Source organism: Sceloporus undulatus, chromosome 3 (genome assembly GCF_019175285.1).
Source record: "Sceloporus undulatus isolate JIND9_A2432 ecotype Alabama chromosome 3, SceUnd_v1.1, whole genome shotgun sequence".
Lineage (NCBI taxonomy): Eukaryota > Metazoa > Chordata > Lepidosauria > Squamata > Phrynosomatidae > Sceloporus > Sceloporus undulatus.
In genome coordinates this window covers 216643433-216656326 of record NC_056524.1, presented here as the reverse complement: position 1 = coordinate 216656326, position 12894 = coordinate 216643433, and the positions used below count along the sequence as shown (strand labels likewise).

Genomic DNA, 12894 nt, shown 5'->3' with positions numbered 1-12894 from the left:
ATGTGTCATTTTTAACAATTCCTTCCTCTTGGACACATGAAAAGCCATACTTTTTCTGACCAGACTGGGTGGCTCCTTACTACAAAAGATTAGGTCTCACTCTGACCTAAAGCTAAAAATCCTATTCCATGTTTCACAAAATACTGTGAAATACAATTTGGTATTATTCCATTCCTGTCTTTGTCTGAGAGCTGCACGTTTGGGTACAATTTCCCTGTATATTTTAGTGTGTAACCTTTCTATGGAACACAAAAGGTAAATTAAGCAGGTCAAGCTTTGGCAAATGTTTGTAGACCACAGCATGTAATCAAGCTAATCTAGCTTCAGAATGTAAATCTCCAGTAGAGACATACAATTTCCAATTAGAAGTCAAACTAATTTATAGTCTTTGTAGAGTGTAACTTCCATGGCTTCCTTCTTACTCTGAAGCAGGCTCCTTTGAGGCTACTAGATGCCAATTTCTCTGCAGAAGCCACGGTTTCCAGTTAATAATTCTCATAATGAATGGGCGGGGAGTGAATATTTGTTTTAAAACCTTTTCAACCATGGAAACATAAAAAATAGCTGAATTAATACATGGTCAGGTCATACTACAGGGACACAATTAGTTTGCTTAGCTTTCCCTTTATTCTCCAAATTCAGAAGAAGAGATGAGTTTTATTTCAGAAGCTTTGAAGTAGCTTCTCACAAAAGCAATAGGGAGAAGTAAATGGCCTTGAAAGATTAGCAAAAACAAGAAAACTTGTCCACAAGAGAAACATATATAGGAATACAGTGGATCCTTGATATTCACTGGGGTTTTGTTTCCAGGACCAAATTGGATATCAAAATTTGTGGAGTTCATGTTCCATTAAATATAATGGGTAGTAAAATGGGTGTCCTTATATAAAATGGCAAAAATCATGTGTTGTTTTGGGATTTATATTTTTTTTATAACATTTCAAGCCATGGATACTTGAATCCATGGATATGGAATCAGTGGATTTGGAGGGCTGACTGTAGATACATAAAACTGAGAGAAAAAGCAGAATCTTGCCCCTGATAAGAAGCTAGCAGATAATGATTGTCCTGTACAACTACAAGGCAAAACTTTCAGTTTACATAAAATTTATATCTTTCTATGCTACAAGGAAAATCAAACAGCCCTCCCCCCATGTGATCAACAAAGAGGGACACTTTACCCCATCCTCGTAGTAAGCCAGGCTTAGCTGGTTAGGTGTGTGACTGCTCTGAGGAGGATCCCTCCCCTTCCCTGCTCAACGCCGGGTAAGGGAGATGACACTGCATTGCTGTCTGAACAACTGGATTGGACTGAATTGGATCCAATCCTGAGTCCTGACAGCCAAGAGAACTAGGGGCATCTTGACTAAACCTTGGTTCTCTTAGTGTAGAGAGCCCAGAGGCCTCTTTATTGATCACATGTTGATCACATGCAATCTACTGCCCACTCACACTCAATAGAAGACAATGAAAGTATCTATAGCAGAGCTACTTAAAGTGTTGGTCCATAACTGCTGGTCCTAGATGATATCTACTTAAAAAAAGAAACAATTGCAAAACTATAGTATGGTTCCCGGGCACCCTAGAGGAAAAATTACCACATCAATTAGGTTAAAGTGTGTTCCTCTAGACCCTAGGAGAGCACTTGATCCAAAGATCATGTGAAAAGAGTATTTGGGATGGGGACAAGGAAAGGCCATTTGCTCTAAAACACCTTCCATACATTCTTCTAAAAAATTGTTTCAGTGGGTTGATGAGAGGTGGCTTCCCTGGGGAAAAAATGCTGTTCTTCCTTCTATCAGCAAAGAGATAGACTAAGTGCAACTATTCAGGCATAGTGGTTTGACTACAACTCTGAAGACCAGGGTTCGATTCCCAGCTGGCCATGAAACCCACTGCGTGACCTTGGGCAAATCACACGCTCTCAGTGTCAGGGAGGCAATGGCAAACCTACTCTCAACAAAACTTGCCAAGACCACTCTGAGAGTGTTCACCTTAGAGTTGTCATAAGTAGGAAAGCGACCCACAGGCAAACAGCACCAAACAAACCTTATTAAACCTTGAGGTCCCATCCCCTCTAGTGTGAGAAGAGGCCTGTAAAGGCATAGGAAGGGAGGGAGGCAGGGAGAGGGAGCAAAAAAAATGTGACAGAAACAATCAGTACTTGAGTGGATTGTTTTAGCTATTTTAGGACTCAAGTTATTATTTTCAGCTCCCCAAACATTTCAGGTCTGGGGCACTGAGATGAAGCCTTCTACTAACCTCCTGATAGTTGCTCACCCTTCCATTAGCAGAGCTTAGTAGCTTGAATTTGGTGCACGACATCTTTTCTAAGTTAACTAAAGAAAGCACCCATACTATGTATCTATCTCACCAATTTTTTTCCGATTAGGAACTAAGAAATAATTTTACCACCAATATCCTTTTCTTGTGTGTGGCTTTGTTTGTAGGACCACAGGAAACTACTCCAGTAATCAATAGAAGTGAACTGACAATCAGTTTTGAAGAGGGGAAAAAAATAGAGTGTATGTATTCTTTTGCAAGAATTTTACAAGCTGAAACTAATCCTGTGGTAAAAAGGCAAGGTATAATAAACTAGTGTAATATTATATACACATGTGATTATTGCAAGATAACCCAATCTGCATACTTAAGAAATTAATTACTGATTTAAAAAAATTCAAATAAATCTTGAATTGTTTTACCTGAAACAGTACCATATACACCACACACACACACACACACACAAATAAACAAGGTGTTTACTATGAAGAATATTAAAGGAAGCAAACATTACATTTAGTATTCATTCAGGAATCTTTTACTTCAAGATCAATTTTATGATTTTGTTAACCAAACTGCAGTACTTATCCCGATGTCTCTATTTAAAAATGTGTTTTGTGCTTTGGATAAACACCAAAGTGACTTAATCAGAATATTTTTAAAATCCTTGAATTCATAAGCACACAATGGGAGAAAAAAAGAAATCTGTGCTTAAAGGTGCACATCCACTGACTTCTAAAACAATTGGAAGATACAATAGTATTTTACATATAAGGAATGCGGTACTACTCACACACTGAACAATTTTATTTTGTGCCCTTTGACCAACTTTAGATATATATCATTTCGTCTTTAGTAAACTGGAGTGTATTGTTGTACATAGCAATATTATCAACAAAGAACTATCAATTTGTGATCTGAACCACCTTTCCTTGCCATCGTTTCTGGAACTTCCCTTGGATTTATCAATTATAGTATGTTTTCTACAATTTAAATACAGAAGTGACAAATTTGACAACAAATACTAGCATTTTTCCTAATAATTTCTTCCAATGGAAAAATATGCCTGATTTGCTTAGGGTTAAACAAACAATCTATATAAACAAAATGTCACTAACGGTATGATCCTTAATTATTATTAACTCAGAAGTCAATTTCATTATATTTTACCCTTGTGCAGTGCACTTATTTGTTACCTTTATTCCAGCACAAGTTTAACTTAGGTCCAAAAACACCACTGGAGCACATAATCCCGTTTGAGACCGCTTTGATGCCCTGGCTCAATGCCAGGGAATCCTGGGAAATGTGGTTTGAAGAGACATTTGCCTTCTCTGCAGAGAGCTCTGGTGCCACATAAACTACAATTCCCAAGTTCCCTAGCACTGAACCAGACAGCTAAAGCGGTCTCAAACTGGATTATTTCTGCAGTGTGGTTTGGAGTTAGACTGAACTCTTAGCTGTTGAAATAATCTAGCTTGACATCATAAACTACCACAGTTATGACTTTAACTGTTAACTACCAAGTTTTTCCATAGCTCAGTGCTTATAGATCCTGGGAACTGTATTCATTACATTTACTCAAAAGCAAGTTTAATTTAGGTTGAATCCACACTACTGAAATAATTCAGTTTGACATCATAACCCACCATAATTTTTTACTACCATAATGACATCACTTTAAACCACCATATACTTCTTCCATAGCTCAATGAGAGAAGGGTAAGAGTCTTGCAAAACTACAATTCCCAGAATTTTTAGCACGACGAGCCATGGCAGTTAAAGTGGCATATCAAACGGATATTTCTGAAGCATGGAGGCAGCCTCACTTAGGTCCAAAAACACACCTGCAGAAATTATACAGTTTGGGACGCTTTAAACTGCACTCACTCAGTTCTAGGAATTCGGGAAGCTTAGTTTTGTGGACATTTAGTCTTCTCTGTCTGGTGCCTCAGCACACACTACAATTCCCAGGATCCCCCAGTACTGACCAAGGGGCAATTAAAGCAGTCTCAAAGTGGAATATTCCCAGAGTGTGTTCTGGACCTTTGAGAAAAACACTAGTCTTTGTTGAGTAAGGCATCTGATTTCCTAACAGCCCTTGGTGCCTTTTAGTGTGACTTCCCAGAATAAACCCTACCTGCAAAAAATGAGTAAAAGTCCTTCCTAAGACGCATAGTAGAATCAATCGATCGTAGGTTGCAAGAGACCGCAAGGGCCATCCAGTCCAACCCCCTCTGCCCTGCAGGAACTCCCAATCAAAGCACTCCCTGTGACAGATGGCCATCCAGCCTCTGCTTAAAGACCTCCAAGGAAGGAGACTCCACAACACTCTGAGGGAGTGTGTTCCACTGTCGAACAGCCTTACTCTCAGGAAGTTCCTCCTGATGTTCAGGTGGATCTCTTTTCCTGTAACTTGCATCCATTGCTCTGTGGTCCTAGTCTCTGGAGCAGCAAAAAACAAGCTTGCTCCCTCCTCAATATGACATCCCTTCAAGTATTTAAAACGGGCTATCATATCACCTCTTAACCTTCTTTTCTCCAGGCTAAACATCCCCAGCTCCCTGAGTCATTCCTTGTAGAGCAAGGTTCCAGACCTTCACCATTTAGTTGCCTTGGCTCCAGTTTCTCAATGTCCTTTTTAAATTGTGGTGCCCAGAACTGGACACAGTTTCCAGGTGGGGCCTGACCAGAGCAGAAGAGAGTGGCACTATGACTTCCCTTGTTGATCTAGGACACTCTACTTCTATTGACGCAGCCTAGACTCGCATTGGCCTTTGTAGCTTTTTATCGGCTCCTGTTCCACTCGTGTTCTACTCGACTCCTAGATCCCTTTCCATGTCGCCTCCTTAATCCAAGTCTCCCTTTCCTGTATGGTGCCTTCGTTTTCCGCCCAAGTGCAGAACCTGACATTTCTCCCTTTGAATATCTTTTGTTTACTATGAGCCAGATTACGCAGAGCTTGGTATGAAGAGAGAGGCAGGGAAGCGGCTAAGCTTTCCCCGTCTTTCTGAGCCCTGCGGGGCTCCCAAAGGAGGCAGCCCTCCTCAAGGCCTGGAACTGGCGGAGACGAGGCACTGCCTCCTCCTTCTCCTCCTCCTCCCTCAGGCCTTCCTTCGCCTCACGAAGAGACACTCACACCAGAGCCGCTCCCGCCCGCGGAGCCCCAACGTCCCAGAGCTCGCCTCGCCAGGAAGCTACTGCCGCTGCTTCTTCTACTGCTGTCTTGGCTGCCTCACGAGCCGCTGCCGCACTCCAATCCGCCATTTTCCCCAGCAGCAGCAACTGGAGCTGTGCGCACCGCCGACGTCATCACGCACGGCCGGCGGAAGGAAGGGAGTTCGAAGTGCGCATGCGCACTCCGAGAAAGCGACGACGGTCTTTTGCGTCTGCAGCAGCCGGCAACTTCCGGTTGTGTTCCGGAAGGGGAGGGGCTTATGAGTGAAACACAGTGTGCTTGTGGGGACATTAGTACAGTGCTCCTTCCGGTTATAGGGGTGAGGACGCTCCCCCTCAGTGAATGTGGAAAGACCGCGACATAAAAGAATTACTTTTTAACCGACAGAGCACCCTCTAGAATCTTCAGGTCCTCCAGTGCAACTCTATGGTCAACATCTGCGAGGTGGCTGCTGGAGGACCTACAAATGCCTACAGAAGTGTTCTGTCTCGGATGTTTAGGTTCCCCTGCACAACTCTTGGTTCACCTCTGGCAAGGGCTGGTCATGAATGCTGCTGGAGGACTTACAAATGGCTAGAGAGTGTTTTCTCTAGGAACGTCTAGGTTCCCCCTGAACACACTCTCCAGTGGCATGTTAGTCGGGATACGAAATACCCAGGTTACGAATTTTTCGGGATACGAAAAAATCCCATAGGGAATTATTGTTTCGGGTTACGAAGGTTTTTTCGGGTTACGAAAAAACTCCGGCGCTATTTTAAATGGAGCCGCGGCGGAGCCGCGGCTTTTTCCCCATTAGCGCCTATGGCATTTCGGCTTACGAAGGCTTTTCGGGTTACGAAAGCGGCCGCGGAACGAATTAAATTCGTAACCCGAGGCACCACTGTACACAATATGTGTACTTTTTAACAATTCCTTCCTCTTGGACACAGTGAAAAGCCATACTTTTTCTGACCAGACTGGGTGGCTCCTTACTATCAAAGATTAGGTCTCACTCTGACCTAAAGCTAAAAATCCTATTCATGTTTCACAAAATACTGTGAAATACAATTTGGATATTATCCATTCCTGTCTTTGTCTGAGAGCTGCACGTTTAGGGTACAATTTCCCTGTATATTTTAGTGTGTAACCTTTCTATGGAACACAAAAGGTAAATTAAGCAGGTCAAGCTTTGGCAAAATGTTTGTACGACACAGCATGTAATCAAGCTAATCTAGCTTCAGAATGTAAATCTCCAGTAGAGACATACAATTTCCAATTAGAAGTCAAACTAATTCTAGATCTTTGTAGAGTGTAACTTCCATGGCTTCCTTCTTACTCTGAAGCAGGCTCCTTTGAGGCTACTAGAATGCCAATTTCTCTGCAGAAGCCACGGTTCCAGTTAATAATTCTCATAATGAATGGGCGGGGAGTGAAATATTTGGTTTTAAAACCTTTTCAACCTGGAACATAAAAAAATAGCTGAATTAATACATGGTCAGGTCATACTACAGGGAAACACATTAGTTTGCTAGCTTTCCCTTTATTCTCAAAATTCAGAAGAAGAGATGAGTTTTATTTCAGAAGCTTTGAAAGTAGCTTCTCACAAAAGCAATAGGGAGAAGTAAATGGCCTTGAAAGATTAAGCAAACCAGAAAACTTGTCCACAAGAGAACAATATATAGGAATACAGTGGATCCTTGATATTCACTGGGGTTTGGTTCCAGGACCAAATTGGATATCAAAATTTGTGGAAGTTCATGTTCCATTAAATATAATGGGATAGTAAAATGGTGTCTCTTATATAAAATGGCAAAAATCAATGTTTGTTTTTTGGGATTTATATTTTTTTTTAAACATTTTCAAGCCATGGATACTTGAATCCATGGATATGGAATCAGTGGATATGGAGGGCTGACTGTAGATACATAAAACTGAGAGAAAAAGCAGAATCTTGCCACCTGAATAAGAATGCTAGCAGATAATGATTGTCCTTGTACAAATACAAGGCAAAACTTTCAGTTTACATAAAATTTATATCTTTCTATGCTACAAGGAAAATCAAACAGCCCTCCCCCCATGTGATCAACAAGGAGGACACTTTACCCCATCCTCGAGATAGCCAGGCTTAGCTGGTTAGGTGGTGACTGCTCTGAGGAGGATCCCTCCCCTTCCCTGCTCAACGCTGGGTAAGGGAGATGACACTGCATTTGCTGTCTGAACAACTGGATTGGACTGAATTGGATCCAATCCTGATGTCCTGACAGCCAAGAGAACTAGGGGCATCTTGACTAAACCTTGAGTTCTCTTAGTGTAGAGGAGCCCAGAGGCCTCTTTATTGATCACATGTTGATCACATGCAATCTACTGCCCACTCACTCAATAGAAAAGACAATGAAAGTATCTATAGCAGAGCTACTTAAAGTGTTGGTCCATAACTGCTGGTCCTAGATGAATATCTACTTAAAAAAGAAACAATTGCACAACTATAGTATGAGTTCCAGGGCACCCTAGAGGAAAAATTACCACATCAATTAGGTTAAAGTGTGTTCATCTAGGACCCTAGGAGAGCACTGGATCCAAAGATCATGTGAGAAAAGAGTATTTGGGATGGGGACAAGGAAAGGCCATTTTGCTAAAACACCTCTCCATACATTCTTCTAAAAATCTGTTCCAGTGGGTTGATGAGAGGTGACTTCAACTGGGGAAAAATGCTGTTTCTTCCTTCTATCAGCAAAGAGATAGACTAAGTGCAACTATTCATGGCATAGTGGTTTGACTACAACTCTGAAGACCAGGGTTCGATTCCCAGCTTGGCCATGAAACCCACTGCGTGACCTTGGGCAAATCACACGCTCTCAGTGTCAGGGGAAGGCAATGGCAAACCTACTCTCAACAAACTTGCCAAGAAAACTCCTTGAGAGGTTCACCTTAGAGTTGTCATAAGTAGGAAATGACCCACAGGCAAACAGCACAAACAAACCCTTATTAAACCTTGAGGTCCCATCACATCCTAGTGTGAGAAGAGGCCTGTAAAGGCATAGGAAAGGGGAGAGGGAGGCAAAAAAAAAATGTGACAGAACAATCAGTACTTGAGTGGATTGTTTATTAGCTATTTTAGGACTCAAGTTATTATTTTCAGCTCCCCAAACATTTCAGGTCTGGGGCACTGAGAATGAAGCCTTCTACTAACCTCCTGATAGTTGCTCACCCTTCCATTAGCAGAGCTTAGTAAGCTTGAATTTGGTGCACGACATCTTTTCTAAAGTTAACTAAAGAAAGCACCCATTACTATGGTATCTTATCATCACCAATTTTTTTCAGCATTAGGAACTAAGAAATAATTTTACCAAATATCCTTTTCCTTTGTGTGTGGCTTTGTTTGTAGGACCACAGGAAACTACTCCAGTAATCAATAGAAGTGAACTGACAATCAGTTTTCAAGAGGGAAAAATAAGAGTGTATGTATTCTTTTGCAAGAATTTTAACAAGCTGAAACTAATCCTGTGGTAAAAAGGCAAGGTATAAATAAACTAGTGTAATATAATACACATGTGATTATTGCAAAGGATAACCAAATCTGCATACTTAAGAAATTAATTACTGATTTAAAAAAATTCAAATAAAATCTTGAATTGTTTTACCTGAAACAGTACCATATACACACACACACACACACACACACACACACACAAATAAACAAGGTGTTTACTATGAAGAATATTAAAGGAAGCAAACATTACATATTTAGTATTCATTCAGGAATCTTTTACTTCAAGATCAATTTTATGATTTTGTAACCAAACTGCAGTACTTATCCAGATGTCTCTATTTAAAAATGTGCTTTGTGCTTTGGATAAACACCAAAGATGACATTAATCAGAATATTTTTAAAATCCTTGAATTCATAAGCACACAATGGGAAAAAAAAGAAATCTGTAGCATTAAAGGTGCACATCCACCTGACTTCTAAAACCAATTGGAAGATACAATAGTATTTTACATATAAGGAATGCGGTACTACTCACACACTGAACAATATTTATTTTGTGCCCTTTGACAACTTTAGATAAATATCATTTCGTCTTTAGTAAACTGGAGTGTATTTGTTGTACATAGCAATATTATCACCAAAGAACTATCAATTTGTGATCTGAACCACACTTTCCTTGCCATCGTTTCTGGAACTTCCCTTGGATTTATCAATTATAGTATTGTTCTACAATTTTAAAATACAGAAGTGACAAATTTGACAAAGAAATACTAGCATTTTTCCTAATAATTTCTTCCAATGGAAAAATATGCATGATTTGCTTAGGGTTAAACAAACAAGCTATATAAACAAAAATGTCACTAACGGTATGATCCTGAATATATTATTAACTCAGAAGTCAATTTCATTGATTATTTACACTTGTAGCAAGTGCACTGTATTTGTTACCTTTATTCACAGCAAGTGTAACTTAGGTCCAAAACACACTGGAGCAATAATCCAGTTTGAGACCGCTTTGACTGCCCTGGCTCAATGCCAGGGAATCCTGGGAAATGTGGTTTGAAGAGACATTTAGCCTTCTCTGTCAGAGAGCTCTGGTGCCACAATAAACTACAATTCCCAAGATTCCCTAGCACTGAACCAGGACAGCTAAAGCGGTCTCAAACTGGATTATTTCTGCAGTGTGGTTTGGAGCTTAGACTGAATCTTAGCTGTTGAAATAATCTAGCTTGACATCATAACTACCACAGTTATGACTTTAACTGTTAACTACCATAGTTTTTCCATAGCTCAGTGCTATAGAATCCTGGGAACTGTATTCATTACATTTACTCAAAGCAAGTTTAATTTAGGTTGAATCCACACTACTGAAATAATTCAGTTTGACATCATAACCACCATAATTATTTTTACTACCATAATTGACATCACTTTAACCACCATATACTTCTTCCATAGCTCAATGAGAGAAGGGTAAGAGTCTTGCAAAACTACAATTCCCAGAATTTTTTAGCACGGAGCCATGGCAGTTAAAGTGGCATCAAACTGGATTATTTCTGAAGCATGGAGGCAGCCTCACTTAGGTCCAAAACACACTGCAGAAATTATCCAGTTTGGGACCGCTTTAACTGCCCTCACTCAGTTCTAGGGAATTCTGGGAAGCTTAGTTTTGTGAGACATTTAGTCTTCTCTGTCTGGTGCCTCAGCAAAACTACAATTCCCAGGATCCCCCAGTACTGAGCCAAGAGGGCAATTAAAGCAGTCTCAAAGTGGAATATTCCCAGAGTGTGTTCTGGACCTTTGAGAAAAAAACACTAGTCTTTGTTGAGTAAGGCATCTGATTTCCTCAACAGCCCTTGGTGCCTTTTAGTGTGACTTCCCAGATAAACCCTACCTGCAAAAAATGAGTAAAAGTCCTTCTAAGAAGCATTATAGTAGAATCATAGAATCGTAGAGTTGGAAGAGACCGCAAGGGCCATCCAGTCCAACCCCATTCTGCCATGCAGGAACTCCCAATCAAAGCACTCCCTGTGACAGATGGCCATCCAGCCTCTGCTTAAAGACCTCCAAGGAAGGAGACTCCACAACACTCTGAGGGAGTGTGTTCCACTGTCGACAGCCTTACTCTCAGGAGTTCCTCCTGATGTTTCAGGTGGAATCTCTTTTCCTGTAACTTGCATCCATTGCTCTGGGTCCTAGTCTCTGGAGCAGCAAAAACAGCTTGCTCCCTCCTCAATATGACATCCCTTCAAGTATTTAAACCGGCTATCAATCACCTCTTAACCTTTTTTCTCCAGGCTAAACATCCCCAGCTCCCTGAGTCATTCCTTGTAGAGCAAGGTTTCCAGACCTTTCAACATTTAGTTGCCTTGGCTCCAGTTTCTCAATGTCCTTTTTAAATTGTGGTGCCCCGAACTGGACACCTATTCCAGGTGGGGCCTGACCAGAGCAGAAGAGAGTGGCACTATGACTTCCTGTTGATTAGACACTCTACTTCTATTGACGCAGCCTAGACTCGCATTGGCCTTTGTAGCTTTTTATCTGGCTCCTGTTCCACTCGTGTTCTACTCGGACTCCTAGATCCCTTTCCATGTCGCCTCCTTAATCCAAGTCTCCCTTTCCTGTAGTGTGCCTTCGTTTTTCCGCCCCAAGTGCAGAACTGACATTTCTCCCTTTGATATCATTTTGTTACTATGAGCCAGATGTACGCAGAGCTTGGTATGAAGAGAGAGGCAAGGAGAGCGGCTAAGCTTTCCCCGTCTTTCTGAGCCCTGCGGGGCTCCCAAAGGAGGCAGCCCTCCTCAACGCCTGGAAATGGCGGAGACGAGGCACTGCCTCCTCCTTCTCCTCCTCCTCCCTCAGGCCTCCCTTCGCCTCACGAAGAGACACTCACACCAAGAGCCGCTCCCGCCGCGGAGCCCCAACGTCCCAGAGCTCGCCTCGCCAGGAAGCTACTGCCGCTGCTTCTTCTACTGCTGCTTTGCTGCTGCCTCACGAGCCGCTGCCGCTCCAATATCCGCCATTTTCCCCAGCAGCAGCAACTGGAACTGTGCGCACCGCCGACGTCATCACGCACGGCCGGCGGAAGGAAGGGGTTCGAAGTGCGCATGCGCACTCCGAGAAAGCGACGCGGTCTTTTGCGTCTGCAGCAGCCGGCCCCACTTCCGGTTGTGTTTCCGGAAGGGGATGGGGCTTATGAGATGAAACAGTGGTGCTTGTGGGGACATTAGTACAGTGCTCCTTCCGCGTTATAGGGGTGAAGGACGCTCCCCTCCAGTGAATGTGGAAAGACCGCGAATAAGAATTACTTTTTAACCGACCGAGCACCTCTCTAGAATCTTCAGGTCCTCCAGTGCAACTCTATGGTCAACATCTGCGAGGTGGCTGCTGGAGGACCTACAAATGCCTACAGAAGTGTTCTGTCTAGATGTTTAGGTTCCCCTGCACAACTCTATGGTTACCTCTGGCAGAGGCTGGTCATGAATGCTGCTGGAGGACTTACAAATGGCTAGAGAGGTGTTTTCTCTGGAACGTCTAGGTTCCCCTGAACACACTCTCTGGTCAACTTCTGGCAGAGAAAAAGAGGAAGACTACACTAGAGATAGAATTCAAAGACATAGCTGTGTTCATCTATAAAGTCAGTTTGCAAAAGGGTCTTTAGCCCCTTTGGGACTAACTGAAAGAAAGAAGTTGGTAGCATGAGCTTTTCTGCCTTGAGCCTACTTCCTCATACATGCATCTGAGGAAGTAGGCTCACGTCTATGAAAGCTCATGCTACCAACTTCTTTCTTTCAGTTAGTCCCAAAGGGGCTAAAAGACCCTTTTGCATATACTAGAGGTAGACAGACTCAGTGAAGGAATAAATCTTAACAGATTATGTCATAGAATGAATCACCCAACATGAATGGTTCTCAAACTAGGGTGGGACTCCCAGGGGCACAAGACCTGGAGGCCCTGATCCCTCCTC

General features: G+C 42.1%; 1 protein-coding gene across 1 annotated transcript in view; it reads right to left on the bottom strand.

Annotated features, from left to right (window-relative positions):
- Positions 1 to 11951, bottom strand: part of WDR33 (WD repeat domain 33) — an 87234-nt gene extending 75283 nt beyond the window's left edge. The window contains 1 exon segment of the mRNA XM_042456442.1: positions 11821 to 11951. The gene's annotated coding sequence lies outside the window, so the exon portion shown is untranslated.
- Positions 11952 to 12894: the final 943 nt, after the last annotated feature.